The sequence below is a fragment of the Chelonia mydas genome, chromosome 6, assembly GCF_015237465.2.
Source record: "Chelonia mydas isolate rCheMyd1 chromosome 6, rCheMyd1.pri.v2, whole genome shotgun sequence".
NCBI classification, from domain to species: domain Eukaryota; kingdom Metazoa; phylum Chordata; order Testudines; family Cheloniidae; genus Chelonia; species Chelonia mydas.
Genome location: NC_051246.2, coordinates 88,647,306 through 88,663,617, shown reverse-complemented (window position 1 = coordinate 88,663,617; position 16,312 = coordinate 88,647,306). Strand labels below are relative to the sequence as shown.

Here is a 16,312-nt window from a genome sequence, read left to right as displayed (position 1 = left end):
CCAAACCAGAGGGAATTTGCACCCTCTGTACATCATGTTTCTGTGGCTCACTACAGGTGTGTGAAATACAGATGTATCAAATATGGCCAGTAGGTTCCTCTAGAGCATGGATCCACTTGCTGGTGAGAGAGAGAGAGAGAGAGAGGGGTGAATGTAGTGTCTACCTACCATTGTTTCTGTGGGCAAAGAGGTTTTGCTCAGGCTTTTCCTGTGGGAATCAAGAGTTGGGACTTAGATGCTGATATCTGCTGAAAAATATTGGCAAACATTCTGTTTACAAATAATTTCCTAATATTTACCCTAATTTCTTATTAATAGCTTTGCATGGAAATCAGGATCTATAGTGTCCTAAGAGTTCATCTGTTCCTGCTTTTCTCATAAAAAGCAAAGGGCCAAATACAGGGAATATGTCTAAGGGTATGTCTACGCTACGAAATTACTCAGATTTTACAGAAGTTGATTTTTGGGAACAGATTGTATAAAGTCGAGTGCATGTGTCCACACTAAACACATTAATTTGGCAGTGTGCGTCCACAGGACCGTGGCAAGCGTCAACATTCTGAGCGGTGCACTGTGGGTAATTTTCCCGCAGTCCCCGCTGCCCATGGGAATTCTGGGATCAGCTCCCAATGCTTGATGGAGCCAAAAATTTGTCATGGGTGGTTATGGGTAAATGTCGTCAGTCAACCCTTCCTCCGTGAAAGCAATAGCAGAGAATCATTTCACGCCCTTTTCACTGGATTGCCCCAGCAGACGCCATAGCACGGCAAGCATGGAGCCCGTTCAGCTCACCGCAGCAGTTATGACCGTTGTAAACACCTCATACATTATTGTGCAGTTTATGCAGAACCAGAACCTGAAAAACCAGGTGAGGAGGCGACAGCAGCGCGGTGATGAGAGTGATGAGGACATGGACACAGATTTCTCTAAAACCTAGGTCCCTGGCAATTTGGAGATCATGGTGTTAATGGGGCAGGCTCATGCTGTGGAACGCCGATTCTGGGCCCAGGAAACAAGCACAGACTGGTGGGACCACATAGTATTGCAGGTTTGGGATGAATCCCAGTGGCTCTGAAACTTTCGTATGCGTAAGTGCACTTCCATGGAACTTTGACTTGCCTTCCCCTTCCCTGAAGCGCAAGAATGAGAGCAGCCCTCACAGTTCACAAGCAAGTGGCAATAGCCCTGTGGAATCTTGCAACACCAGACAGCTACCGGTCTGTCAGTAATCAATTTGGAGTGGGCAAAACTACTGTGGGGGTTGCTGTGATGCAAGTAGCCAACGCAATCACTGAGCTGCTGCTATCAAAGGTAGTGACTCTGGGAAATGTGCAGGTCATACTAGATGGCTTTGCTGCAATGGGATACCCTAACTGTGGTGGGGCTACAGACGGAACGCATATCCCTATCTTGGGACCGGACCACCAGGGCAGCCAGTACATAAACTGCAACGGGTACTTTTCAATGGTGCTGCAAGCCCTGGTGGATCACAAGGGATGTTTCACCAACATCAACATGGGATGGCCAGGAAAGGTTCATGACGCTCGTGTCTTCAAGAACTCTGGTCTGTTTAAATGGCTGCAGGAAGGGATTTACTTCCCAGACCAGAAAATGGCAGTTCAACATCCCCAACAGTTAATAGTTATCCTTGGGGACCCAGCCTACCCCTTAATGCCCTGGCTCATGAAGCCGTACACAGGCAGCCTGGACAGTAGTCAGGAGCTGTTCAACTATAGCTGTTCAAGTGCAGAATGGTGGTAGAGTGTGCATTTGGATGTTTAAGGGGTCGCTGGCACAGTTTACTGACTTGCTCAGACCTCAGCGAAACCAGTATTCCCATTGTTATTGCTGCTTGTTGTGTGCTCCACAATCTCTATGAGAGTAAGGGGGAGACGTTTGTGGTGGGGTGGGAGGTTGAGGCAAATCTCCTGGCCGCTGAATACACGCAGCCAGACACTAGGGCGATTTAGAAGAGCACAGCAGGAAGCTCTGCGCATCAGCGAAGCTGTGAAAACCAGTTTCATGACTGGCCAGGGTACCATGTGACACTTCTGTTTGTTTCTCCTTGATGAAAACCCGCTCCCTTGGTTGACTCTAATTTCCTGTAAGCCACCTGCCCTCCCCCGTTCAATCACAGCTTGCTTGCAAAGGAAATAGTCACTATTGTTTAAAAACCATGTATTTTTTTATAATTGATTATAAAAATAGGGAGATAACTCACAAGGTAGCCCGGGTGGGGTGTGGGAGGAGGGTAGGAGGGAAGGAAAAGGCCACTTCAAAACTTGTTGAAAGACAGCCTTCTGTTGCTTGGGCTGTCCACTGGGGTGGAGTGGTTGGGTACCCGGAGCCTTCCCCCCCCACCCTCGTTCTTGGGCATCTTGGGGAGGAAGGAGGGCGGTTAAACAGGGGCTGCAGCAGCAGTCTGTGATCCTGCTGCCGTTCCTGAACCTCCACCAGACGCCGGAGCATGTCCTTTTGATCCCGCAGTAGGCCCAGCGTTGCCTCCTGCCACCTAACCTTCCCGCCACCACCTCTCATCTCGATCGTCCCTCCTGTCCTCACATTCATTGGCCGCTTTCCTGTACCGTGCTACTGTGTCCCTCCACACATTCTGCTGAGCTCTGTCAGTGCTGGACGACTGCATGAGCTCAGAGAACATTTCATCGCGCGTGCGTTTTTTTCGCCACCTTATCTGAGATAGCCTTTGGGACGGAGGAGGGAGGCTTGAAACATTTGCAGCTGCGGGAGGAAAAAAAGGGGAGTGAAATATTTTAAAAGATACATTTTATAGAACAATTGCTATACTCTTTCACGGTGAACACCACTATTCACATTACATAGCACATGTGATTTCGCTACAAGGTCGCATTTTGCATCTTATATTGAGTGCCTGCAGCTTTGGTGTTAGAGATCACACATGAAGTGCCGGGCAACAGAATTCGGCTTGCAAGCAGCCATGGTAAGCCATAGTCTTTCGGCTTCTGCAACCTTCATAACAGCAATGCCCTCCTTTCCCATACCAAGCAAAGCCCATTGAGTTGGCCGTTTTTAGTGCTGCGGTTTTCGTGTTAACGTGCAGCAGCAGAAACCAAACTAACCCCCGCCCCCAATCCAGTTCTCTGGGATGATCGCTTTACCCCTCCCCCCACCACATGGCTGGTATCAGGGAAGATCCCTGCTAGCCAAATGCAAACAGCTCAGCGCCAATGCCTGCCCCTCCCCTCCACCGCTTGGCTAACTGCGGGGAGGATTTCTTTTCAGCCACAGGCAAACAGCCCAGTAGGAACGGCCACCTCTGAATGTACCCTTTATTAAATTCCCGTATTTCAGCCAGGTTACCATGAACAATATCACTCTCCTGAGGATAACACAGAGAGATAAAGAACGGATGTTGCTTGAATGCCAGCAAACACCGGGACCATACGCTGCCAGGCTTTGTCATGTAATGATACCAGATTACTTGCTACTAGCATGGCGTGGTAAAGTGTCCTACCATGGAGGATGGAATAAGGCTGCTCTCCCCAGAAACCCTCTGCAAAGGCTTTTACCGTACCTCCAGGACAGCTTCATGGAGATGTCCCTGGAGGATTTCCGCTCCATCCCCGGACACGTTAACAGACTTTTCCAGTAGCTGTACTGGCCACGAATGCATCCCAAGTCCTCAGGGCTACTTCATCATTAAAAAACGCTCGCTTTTAAAACATGTATTATATTTTAAAAGGTACACTCACCAGAGGTCCCTTCTCCGGCTTGGTTGGGTTGGGAGGGTATTTCAGTCAGGGAAACAAAAAGATCCTGGCTGTTGGGGAGAACGGTGTGCTCTCCTCAAGCTCCTCCTCCTCATCATCTTCTCCGTCTGCAAAATCCTCAGGCATGGTGGAGAGTACCCCATCATCGGAGTCCACAGACAGGGGTGGGGTAGTAGTGGCGCCCCCCCCCGCCACCCAAGAATTGCATGCAGCTCAGCGTAGAAGCGGCATGTCTGCGGCTCTGTCCCAGAGCGTCCATTTGATTCTTTGGTTTTCTGACAGGTTTCAGAGTAACAGCCGTGTTAGTCTGTATTCGCAAAAAGAAAAGGAGTACTTGTGGCACCTTAGAGACTAACCAATTTATTTGAGCATAAGCTTTCGTGAGCTACAGCTCACTTCATCGGATGCATACTGTGGAAAGTGTAGAAGATCTTTTATACGCACAAAGCATGAAAAAATACCTCCCCCATTATGCAAGGTAACCTATTTCCCCTTGTTTTTTCCTAGCCCTCCCCCCCCCCCCGACGTTCTTGTTAAACCCTGGATTTGTGCTGCAAATGGCCCACCTTGATTATCATACACATTGTAAGGAGAGTGGTCGCTTTAGATAAGCTATTGCCAGCAGGAGAGTGGGGCGGGGGGAGGTATTTTTTCATGCTTTGTGTGTATAAAAGATCTTCTACACTTTCCACAGTATGCATCCGATGAAGTGAGCTGTAGCTCACGAAAGCTTATGCTCAAATAAATTGGTTAGTCTCTAAGGTGCCACAAGTACTCCTTTTCTTTTTGGTTTTCTGGTACTCTTGTCTGAGCTTCTTAAGTTTCACGCGGCACTGTGTTGCGTCCCTGCTGTAGCCTCTGTCCATCATCGCCTTGGAGATTTTTTTGAAATGTTCTGGCATTTTGTCTTTTGGAATGTAGTTCTGATAGCACAGATTCGTCTCCCCATACAGCGATCAGATCCAGTACCTCCCATTTGGTCCATGCTGGAGCTCTTTTGCAATTCTGGGACTGCACGGTCACCTGTGCTGATGAGCTCGCCTGGCCAAACAGGAAATGAGATTCCTGGGGCTTTTCCTGTCTACCCGGCCAGTGCATCTGAGTTCCAAGTGCTGTCCAGAGCGGTCACAATGGTGCACTGTGGGATAGCTCCCGGAGGCCAATACCGTCGAATTGCATCCACACTAACCTTAATTCGAAACGGCGATGTTGATTTCAGTGCTAATCCCCTCGTTGGGGAGGAGTACAGAAATCGATTTTAAGAGCCCTTTATGTCGACAAAAATGGATTCGTTGTTTGGACGGGTGCAGGGTTAATTCGATTTTAACGCTGCTAAATTTGACATAAACTCATAGTGTAAACCAGGCCTAAATTTGAGACTCTCTTATATTAGTAAGTGTAAGGAAGTTTAAGATGCATGTCTTGATTTGGAAAAAGGTATAAATAACAACAATTTAGAGTCTCCTCTGAATTTGTTCCATAATCTTTGCTGACATCTAGCAACTAACATATTACAAATATAATATAATATATATATGTCCTTCAGGTGGGGAATAAGCAACAGGAGCACACAAACTCTAAACACAAATTAGTTTTATTTTTTTTTCATGGATATTCATCAGAAGTAAAAGGACAAAAAAGTTAATTAAAAATTCTGTTTCAGCAGAATTATTTTATCTTCCAAAATCTTCATTCATAACTTTAAGTAACAGCCAAGCTTTCAAAAACACACAATAAAAATATTTTACATGTCACTTATCAGGATTATTGTTACAAAGGTGAACAACCTTCAATACAAAGAAATTAGATTATATTGATACCCAAACTTGAGGAATCAGTAGAATCTAAATATTAACATCCAGATAGATTAACATTCAGAAATGATCTGACAGTTACAGTACAACAAAATATTGATAAATTTCTATGACTCTTTAAATTGGGCTGCTCATCGTTTTGGTGTTTTATCAAAAGTTGTTAATTTTAATGGATAGCACTGGCTTTTTTTCTGCTCACTTTTTTTCAGGGTTTGTGAAAACTGTTTATTACTTGGAAAAAAAAAAAACCCATCCCAACTCAGAACACTGCACTAAAATGATCTTATGGTTGCAAAGCCAAGCACTCCAAAGTTAGGAAATACCAGAATTGAAGATGCCCTAACTTTAATTCTGCCTTCTTGTAATTAAAGAATGTACCATAATACATACACACATTTTCACAGACTAGTTCTTCCGCAGCACACTTGCCTCATTTGGTGCACAGGATGGACCATGCCCACTAAATGGCTAGCTAGTCAATAGTTCATTTATCCGTGTCAATATTTACCCTGCGTCATCTTTACTGAACAGCATTCAAACCCTGCACTGAACAAAGATTATTAACTTTCTCATGTACTTTTCTGTAGAGCTTAGGGTTGCCAGCTCTCCAGGATTGGCCTGGAGTCTCCAGGAATTAAAGATTAATCTTTAATTAAAGATTATGTCATGTGATGAAATCTCCTGGAACACATCCAAACAAAATTGGCAACCCTAATTAGAGCTTATTGCCATGATATCTGAGGCCCAGACCCACAAACGTACTTAAGTCCCTAAAACTCATACTTAGGGGCCTAATTCCCAGTGTTAGGCTCCACGGTGATCCACAAAATCCCTGCTCAGACATTGCCTTACCCTGTAGGTGCCTAAATTCACTCCACAAACCCGGGGAAGATAGGCGGGGGAATGTATATCTCGCCCAGGGGGCCCAATCCAGTAGGCATGGTCAGAGGCCACCTAGCAGATCAGGTCCCTTTCTGGAGGTATTAGCAGTGCCTGCTTGAACTTTTATCTCAGTGGTTAGAGCACTCTCTTGGGACGGGGGAGTTCAAGTTCCCCACCTTTGTCAGATGGGGGGAAAGGATTTGAACAAGGGTATCCCACACCTCTCAGGTGAATGCTCTAACCACTCAGCTATGTGATATTCTGAGCTGGGGCTCCTTCAGTCTCCCTCTCTGCTTTTTCTAAAATCTTGAAATAAAAAAAAAAAAAAGAGACTGGAAAAAAGAAATTCCATAATGCAGAACCTTATGGATTTCTCCCTCTTCCTCCTCCTCTCTCACCCCCCCCCCCTCATTATGATGATTGGAACCTTTAGATTTACACTACAACCCTATACCTACCGAGATAATGGAGAAACTCAGCAGCAGTTATAGGCTGTTTTCCACTGTGTGGCCAACCACTTGAGGGGAAAGAGACCCATACCTTGTCAGTGGATTTCACAGCTATTTGCTGGACAGCAGAGGAATGTTGAGATTCCATTATTCCTGGATTCTATTCCAAATTCTGGAGGGGAGTATGCGCTAGTAAATACAGATGCTTGTTCCCTTTAGCCTGAACAGCTAAATTTCTCTGTCTGCTGTTGCAATGGAGGAACAAAAGAGTTTACAATTGACTATTATTCATGGTATGAAACTGTATTTCAAAAGCAGTGCAGTTAAAAGAAAAACTTCTATACTTAATTCCACTCTTTGAATTAAGGCGACCTCAGTGTAACTTGAAATTCTTTCCCATCCCCTCTGATTGCATGAGACAGTCCAGTGAATCTGAGAACTGATAGTATTTCATTCACTCTTCATATTCCTTTTTCACAGGAATTTGCTGCTCTGCTAAAGCACCTTTCCGCTTCTGTAATGTATAAACTACTACTAATGTTTGCACTAAGAACCACTTTTTTTTTCCAAATTAAGGGACAGAAGCATCAATGATTATATGAAATTCACTGTGAAGAATGTAAACTTAAGCTCTTCCAGAGTATTCCCAGGGTATTTTTTTATTGGAAAGAAAAGACTTACTTAGAGGTCTCTGTGTACAGTGAAACTGAACAAAAGAGATGTCCTTTAGATTCTCTGCACTATTTCTGCAAATTAGGGACTTCTTAAGTACTTGTAATGCTTAATTTCCATATACAGAGCTTTGACTGGCTGCCCAAGCTCTGCTTCCTTTGTGGCTTTGCATTTATTATGGAATTGCATTTGGCAATTTACTTTAGAGTCGGACTAGATTATGTTCCAACTCATAAAAGTTACTATCTTTTGAAAATAAGTTATTTTAAAGAGGGGGTGGTAAGATCTTGAACCACAGTGTCACACACTTCTCAACTATAAGAGCTGTGCAGCCTATTATGAAACCACAAAATCATTTCACTGGGATGGTATTACAGTAATTCTCCAGAAATCTGAACATTATTTATTTTATTTTATTTTATTTTTAATAACCTTGTAAGCCCTGAAGCCCTGGATACTAGGGAAGTCACTCTTGGCACCTGTTGGTGAAAAGTGCAGCCCAGAGCTGTTTGAGAACTCCAGATGGACAGGGGCTCGATAGGGGAGGGAGCTCCATGCCGACATTTGTTGATGAGCAAGGGGAAATGACAGAATGGGCCATTTGCATTTAAGTTATATGACCATTTGGGGCAGGTTTGAGTTTGGGAGCAATCAAATGCTGTTGAGAAATGAACTGACAAGAGAACTACACCAAATGTACCTGGGATGAGGGTTCACCCTGACCAAAACAACAGTTTGGCATAGTTGGGTAGCGATGCCAATGGACAGAGGGGAAACGGCTTCCCACTATCTTCTGGGAGTGATCTGCTGCTGCTAAGGATTCTGTAAGGACACTTTCTATAAAGAGTCAGCATAGCAGCAACTTCAAGATAGTGGATGGCATTACGGCAGCAGGCTGAGCTGAGGTAGCTTTGAAGTAACTAAGTCAGTGGGCTGAGCTGGCTGTGAGATAGCAGACAACACAGAAGTGGTCCTGAGTGGCTTGGGCTGAAGCTATGAAGAGCAGTAGCCTGCAAGCTGAACTCAAGTTTGGGCCCCCTATCCAGGAATCAAAGCTGAAATCGCTTCAGCTGGGTCAGGTGCTGGGGCTCCTGGAGCAGCCCAGGCAGTACTCCTCAGGGGGAGGAGATGGACTGCAGGAAGCCTGGACAAGAGACTGAGTGGGGAGCTGGGGTGGCAGGAAATGCCTAGAACACATTAGCCACTCACAACTGCAAGAGAAGCCCAGTGAACTGAGTTTGGGACTACTAATGATAAGATGCAGTGGGGGAGGAGTTTTACCTAATAGATAATATTAATTTATTAATGGTCGGCTTTCCCAAGTTCATTCAGTTGTCTCTGTTCCTCCTTCTCTTCCCCTCAAGTAAAATTCTATTTGTTTTAGACACCTGGACCTGGTGCTGCAAGTGGGGAAGTATTGCTTATCAAGGGTGCCTATGGTATTCTATACAGTGTGCCAGGTTTCTGGGTGGGGGTTCAAATTGCTGTTTGTTTTCAGGAGGAACTCCTAGAAAATTGAACCTGGCCCTTTTTGTTCGTGACAACATCTGGCAGAAGGGTTACATCCGGAAGAACTCAGTCTAATATTGAACATAGTAGACTTGCATAAAGTTACCATAAGAATAATGTGAGCACAAACATAAATATAGCTTATTGAATTGCACCACAATACAGTACTTGATGACTAATCTTTGAAGTTCTGTAAGTTTCTACCCAGGGACATTCATAGAAGTTTATGTAAATGTGTAGTAATTCTCCATTTTGCAAAAATTTTCCTCAGCACAGATGGCTAGTGTTTGTGGGCTTGCTTTGTCTATATCTTGCCTACAGACTATTAGATTAAGAAACTAAATTCAGACAGAATAACAAATCACTTTTGTTTATTGTATTGGATTTTATAGTTTGGTTGGAACTATTTGTGTATTTGCTAACTGCTTTTGTAAATATTTCAGTATTTAAACTTGTAATACAAGATATTCTGACTAAGTCAAAACTTTCAAATTTGGGGTTTAAAGTTAGGCCCCTACAGCCATATTTAGGTATTTAAGTATGAGGCTTGATTTTTACCCAGAACCCTTACTGAAATCCATAGGAGTTGCAGGTGCCTGACACTTATGAAAATAGACAGCTTTTATATAAATGGATTTAAGTGCCTATGTTTAGATTCCCAAGATTGAAAGTTTCAAGAGTGGCTTAAAATGGAGGATAGACACTGAGCTCATGGCTCCTAACCTGAATTCCCATTTCTCTCCCAAGCACAGGCTCAGGTGCATACCCATGGATTACTTATAGCACCCAGGCTACACATCTCCCCAAAATCAGTGTGTGGTAGGCATCCCTGCTGAATGCATGGGGCCCATGCCTGTGAACCAGAAACTTACCCAGATCCTCCTGCACACACACGCCATCACTATCTTCTGTGGTTTCCCTCCCCACAAAATGAGCCTAAAAGCTATCTCAGAGGAATGGTGCCATGGGAAGTACCAAGTGGTGAATGACATGAATAACCAACCTCAGCTGCTAGCCCTAGGTTGTACTGTACAGTAGACAATTTATTACATTGCTCACTTGACTTTATTTGGTTGGTTTGTTTGTGAGAATCTCTCTTCTCCCGCTACTCGGGTAGCAGAATTCTATTGCTGCATCTGGTTATCAGGAGCTGGAATCATGCAGGAAACTGCAGATAAAGAAATTGGGGGAGGGAGAAGCTAGTGTGTGGGAGGGACAGAAACATAGACAACTCATGTCTCCCCAGGCTGGGTGGGGCACAATCTAAAAGGGTGGACACGTGACCACCCCACATGTCTCCTCTGCCCAGTGACCTCTCCACCCTGTGTCCAGCCCAAGGCCACCATGCTCTCCCCACCCCAGGTTACCTGTTTTGTGTGTGGGGGGGGTGCTCTGTCCCTCCCCACAGTATGTTCGACCACTTTCCCTGACAGCCAGGTGGGGAACGGGACAGAGCCACTTCTGCCTGACAGTCTGGCTGGGAAGCAGTGGCGGCCCGCTCCCTGACCAGGCTCAAGTGCCAAGAACAGAAAAAGAATGAGGAAAAATACAAATAATAGGCTTTGTACTTGAGGACAAAAGGTGGTGGTGGCTGATGGTGGTTCATTAGACTGAAGATTCTCTTAGGCTTACTCAATGATTAAAACACAGAAAAATTAGGGCTGTTGATTAATCGCAGTTAACTCACACGATTAACTCAAAAATGAATCGTGATTAAAAAATTAATTGTGATTAATCACCGTGTTTATTGCAATGTTAAACAATAGAATACCAACTGAAATTTATTAAATATTTTTGGATGTTTTCTAAATTTTCAAATATATTGATTTCAATTACAACACAGAATACACAGTGTACATTGCTAACTTTATATTATTTTTGATTACAAATATTTGCATTCTAAAAATGATAAAATAGTATTTTTCAATTCACCTCATACAAGTACTATAGTGCAATATCTTTATTGTGAAAGTGCAACTTACAAATGTAGATTTTTATTTGTTACATAACTTCACTCAATACAAAACAGTGCAAAACTTTAGAGCCTATAAGTCCACTCAGTCCTACTTCTTGTTCAGCCGATTGCTAAGACAAACAAGTTTGTTTACATTTATGGGAGATAATGCTGCCCACTTCTTATTTACAGTGTCACCAGAAAGTGAGAACAGGCATTCGCATGGACTTCTGTAGCCAGCATTGCAAGATATTTACGTGCCAGATAGGTTAAACATTCATAAGCCCCTTCGTGCTTTGGCCACCATTCCACAGGACACGCTTCCATGCTGATGAAGCTCTTTTTTTTTTTTTAAAGTGTTAATTAAATTTGTGACTGAACTCCTTGGGGGAGAATTGTATGTCTCTGTCTCTGTTTTACCCGCATTCTGCCATATATTTCATGTTATAGTAGTCTCGGAAGATGACTCAGCACATGTTGTTCTTTTTAAGAACACTTTTTCTGAAGATTTGACAAAATGCAAAGAAGGTACCAATGTGAGAGTTCTAAAGATCGCTACAGCACTCAATCCAACATTTAAGAATCTGAGGTGCCTTCCAAAATCTGAGAGGGACAAGGTATGGAGCATGCTTTCAGAAATCTTAAAAGAGCAACACTCCAATGCGGAAACTATAGAACCCAAACAACCAAAAAGAAAATCAACCTTCTGCTGGAGGCATCTGACTCAGAGGATGAAAATGAACATGTGTCAGTCTGCACTGCTTTGGATTGTTATCAAGCAGAACCCATCATCAGCATCGACGCATGTCCTCTGGAATTGTGGTTGAAACATGAAGGGACATATGAATCTTTAGTGCATCTGGCATGTAAGTATCTTGCAATGCCAGCTACAACAGTGCCATGCGAATGCTTGTTCTCACTTTCCGATGACTTTGTAAACAAGAAGCAGGCAGCATTATCTCCTGCAAATGTAAACAAACTTGTTTGTCTGAGCAATTGTCTGAACAAGAAGTAGGACTGAGTGGACTTGTAGGCTCAAAAGTTTTACATTGTTTGTTTTTATTTTTGAATGCAGTTTTTTTTGTACATAATTCTACAGTTGTAAGTTCAACTTTCATGATAAAGAGATTGCACTACAGTACTTGTATTAGGTGAATTGAAAAATACTCTGTTTTTTTACAATGCAAATATTTGTAATCAGAAATAAAGATAAAGTGAGCACTATACACTTTGTATTCTGTGTTGTAATTGAAATCAATGTATTGGAAAATGTAGAAAACATCCAAAATATTTAAATAAATGGTATTCTATTATTGTTTAACAGTGTGATTAATCACAATTAATTTTTTAATCATGCAATTAATTGCAAATAATTTTTAATCGCTTGACAGCCCTGATAAAAATTGGAGAAGGAGATCTCCAAATCTGGTGATTGTATGTCATTACTGATTTTAATGTCGCATGGTGAGGTGACTACTTCATATTGGGTGATGTGACATTTCAGAGAGAAGAGAAGGGAATAAACATTTTTGTAAGTAGTTCATGTCCCCATGTAGACCCTCAGATTACAAAGTGTGTGTGTGTGTGTGTGTGTGTGTGTGTGTGTGTGTTCGTTCACAGAATAACTTTTTTTTTTTTTTAATGAAAGCTGTGGTATAGCTCATCCAGTGTACTAAATGCCCCAATTACAATTATGTGGGTGAAACCAATCACTATGATCTTGATTGAACTCACATGGGAAAATAAGACAAAAACACCTTATTATCTCTCAGTGAACACTTCATAAAGCGATCACTTTATGTGATCACAAAGCTCTGACCTCTCAGTCCTTATCCTCAAAGGAAACCTGCACAAAATCTTACCTTCAAAAGACAAGACTGGGAGCTTAAATTCATAACTTTGCTAGACACTAAAAATCATGATCTTAATGAGGACACTGGTTTTATGGCTTATTACAACAATTTATAACCCACTACACCTCCTTTTTGTCCTCTGACAACAGGGATGTTAATGGGTCACTTCACCTTGACTGATTTCTTAGTTTAGCATAAGTAGTTAGCATATATGCTATCTGTAGGACCTTGTACTTGACACTCTGAGTACATTTCCCAGACCTGAAGAAGAGCTGTGTGTAGCTTGAAAGCTTGTCTCTCTCACCAACAGAAACTGGTCCAATAAAAGATATTACCTCACCCACCCTGTCTCTCTAATGACTATTAACAGTTTCTAGATAGCAAAGTTCCCAGTACACATGGCTTGGTCTACTCTGTTCTTTCTCTGTGGTCCTTCCAGAAGAGGTGGATACAGAAACTAAACCTGTGGGTAAATAAAGAAGGAAAATATCATCAGGGCAATTTGTCATAAGTATTAAGCTGGTTTACATGGTCCCTGTTCAGAGTCTCATGTAAAGAGTTGCACACAACAAGCTTTTTCAGTGCACAACATAGGGTTGCCAGGTGTTTGATTTTTCGACTGGAACACCCACTCAAAAAGGGGGTCTGTGCTGCTGACCGGGCTGTTAAAAGTCCGGTTGGCAGCTCAGCAGGGCTCACAGGCTCCATGTGGCTCCCAGGAAGCGACCAGCATGTTCGGCTCCTAGGTGGAGAGATGACCATGGGGCTCTGCACGCTGCCCCAGTCTGCTGGGGCCACCCCGAGCACCGGCTCCGCAGCTCCCATTGGCTGGGAACCGCAGCCAATGGGAGCTGCGGGGTCAACACTTGCGGGCCGGGGCAGCGTGCAGCGCCACCTAGCCTCCCTTCCACCTAGGAGCTAGAGGGACATGTTGCTGCTTTCTGGGAGCCGCCTGAGGTCAGCACTGCCTGGAGCCTGCATCCCAAACCCGCTCCCACACCCAACCCCGCTGTCCCAGCCCAGAGCCCCTTCCCACATCCTGAACCCCTCATTTCTGGCCCTACCCTGGAGCCCACACCTCCAGCCCGGAGCCCACACTCCCTTCCACACCCCAACCCCTGCTCCATCCCAGAGCCCCTCAGCCCCAGCCTGGAGCCCCCTCCTGCACCCCAAAACCCTCATCCCTGACTCCACCCCAGAGCCCGCACCCGCAACTGGAGCCCTCACTCCCTCTGGCACCCCAACCACCTACCCCAGCCTGGTGAAAATGAGTGAGGGTGGGGGAGAACTAGCGACAGAGGGAGGGGGGATGGAGTGAACGGGAGCGAGGCTTCGGGGCAGGGGTGGGGCAAGGATGTTCAGTTTTCTTCAGTTAGGAAGTTGGCAACCCTAGCACAACAACAAACAGCTTTACTGGGCCTACAAAATCCAGGAACAAAGTTGCATATTCTTGGGCACCATGTACAGTCACGTTATCTATTAACTAACTAATTACATATATAGACATCTCTCTTATAGAGTGCTCTCATAACATAACATCTCTAACATAACAAGATGATTCTCCAGATCATTAAAGGAAGTGCCAACAGTTTTGCTCCCAAGACTCTGACCTTGGGCCCCAAAAACACAGCTGGGGACCATAGGACAGCATGTTAAAAATATCACCATGTTATTCTGAGACCCTGTCACACATGCCATGTTTATTGCCTTTAAAGTGCCTAGTTTTAGAAAGGAACACATTAAAAGGAAAAAAATGTTTATGGATTATAGTTCTTTAAAACTCAAATATATAGCTTTCTCCCCAAAACTTTGCTTTGTAACTGTGAATATAGTGGTGAAAGATAGAAAATGACTGGAAAATGTTATCAGCACATAAATATGTAAAATGCCATGAAACATGAGCTAAAGGGGATTTTTTTTTTTAAATTGGAAATGGCTATTTCAGTGTTAAATAAATTATCCATGACTTCTGACATTGTTTACTAGGATTTTTCTTTAAAGTCATTTGAAAACATTCAAATTCGCCTGTTTAATGGCATCTCCATGTATATATGCAGATAAGGCAAAATTTGTTGGCAAATGCTCTACGATAAATAATAAAAATTCCATGAATTTCTCCCCGAAGTAAATTTCTTGAAGTCAGCTTTCCCACATACCATAAATTTGCAGTAATTTTCTTCCCATTTTAAAATCATTCTATTTATTACATATCTAATTTATATTTCTGTGGTGAAATAATTAGCCTCTGAGGACAGTTGTCTTAGAAATCTTATGTGAGAATGTATATTGTTTCTTTAAATCCGTAGCAGGAAGAGAGACAGGCGTGGATGGGGGGGAAGTTCTAGGCAAAACCTATAAAGTGAAGCAGACAGAAAGCAAGAACAACAGTGTGTGTATATATATGTGTGAGGGAGGAAGTTCATGTTTAGAATAATACTGGGTTTTTTTAATCTAAAGAAGTTTCTTGTTCAGAATTAGAAGAAAATGACCCTTTACCAGGGCGACGTGACATAGTGTCAGAAGCTAATGCTTTGGTTTTGGACCAGCATAAATTAGAGGAAAAGAAAATGCCAAAGTTCAACAGTCCCCTTTCAGTTGGGTAATTCCATATAAAGGTCTGAGTGGTAGGAGTACTTCACCAGATTCTGAACCTCAGTGAAGCTTAACACAGACAGCAGCAAAGTATGGGTTGGCTCATTAATTTATGCAATGGGGTGGGAAACTGAAAATATTTAGAAATCATTTGCCATCTAGTTGCTGACAACGTGGAATGTGTTTGGTGGTCTCATCTTGCTTCGCAATGCATAAGCATCTGTATCACAAAAGCCACCATCACGGTCAGCACTAATCTGCAGTATTAGCCGAGAAGCCAAGGAAGGAAAGCACACTGAGACTGAACACTCCTCTTTTTCCTCACTGACCCCATTTCCTCCAGGGCAGTTGGGAGTGCGAGGAGATTTGAGTAGCCTGTGTTGAACTTCCTCTGTTAACCCCTGTCTTCTGGTCTGTTAATCTGGCATTTGTCAGGAACATTAAATTAAAACACTTTCAAAAATAATTTTTGATTAAACTATTTTTACCTGCCATTGCTATTTTTACCTGCCATTTTAAATGATTCACACAAGAAAAGTTAGCATTCTGAAGGTGCTTTGAGTTGCCAGAACTTTTCAACTTAAAATGTTCACTATTTTTTTTATACCTGTGATACTTGTACTTCAGGATTTAAAATGGAGATGGCAGTGTTGTCTGTTCACTATCTTTGTGTTTTCCTGAGATGTAAAGGCAAGTAACATACCATTTGGCTAAAGTTCAGTATTACCTCTTGGGACTGTCTTTGGCAACTGCTGTTGCTGAATTCATGTGTGCATACAGAAGCTTCAGTACTTGGAGGTATTTGCTATATGTAGTCTGTACTATAAAATATATTGAG

General features: G+C 43.2%; 1 protein-coding gene and 1 long non-coding RNA gene across 13 annotated transcripts in view; both read left to right on the top strand.

Annotated features, from left to right (window-relative positions):
- SLC25A21 (solute carrier family 25 member 21) overlaps window positions 1-16,312 on the top strand; it is a 373,699-nt gene that overhangs the window by 20,070 nt on the left and 337,317 nt on the right. The gene's annotated exons all lie outside the window — the stretch shown is intronic.
- The window catches only part of LOC122466375, a 29,934-nt gene continuing 18,116 nt past the window's right edge, over window positions 4,495-16,312 (top strand). Inside the window, exon 1 of the long non-coding RNA XR_006291810.1 lies at window positions 4,495-4,538. This is a non-coding gene — a long non-coding RNA (uncharacterized LOC122466375). The remainder of the gene's footprint in view (window positions 4,539-16,312) is intronic.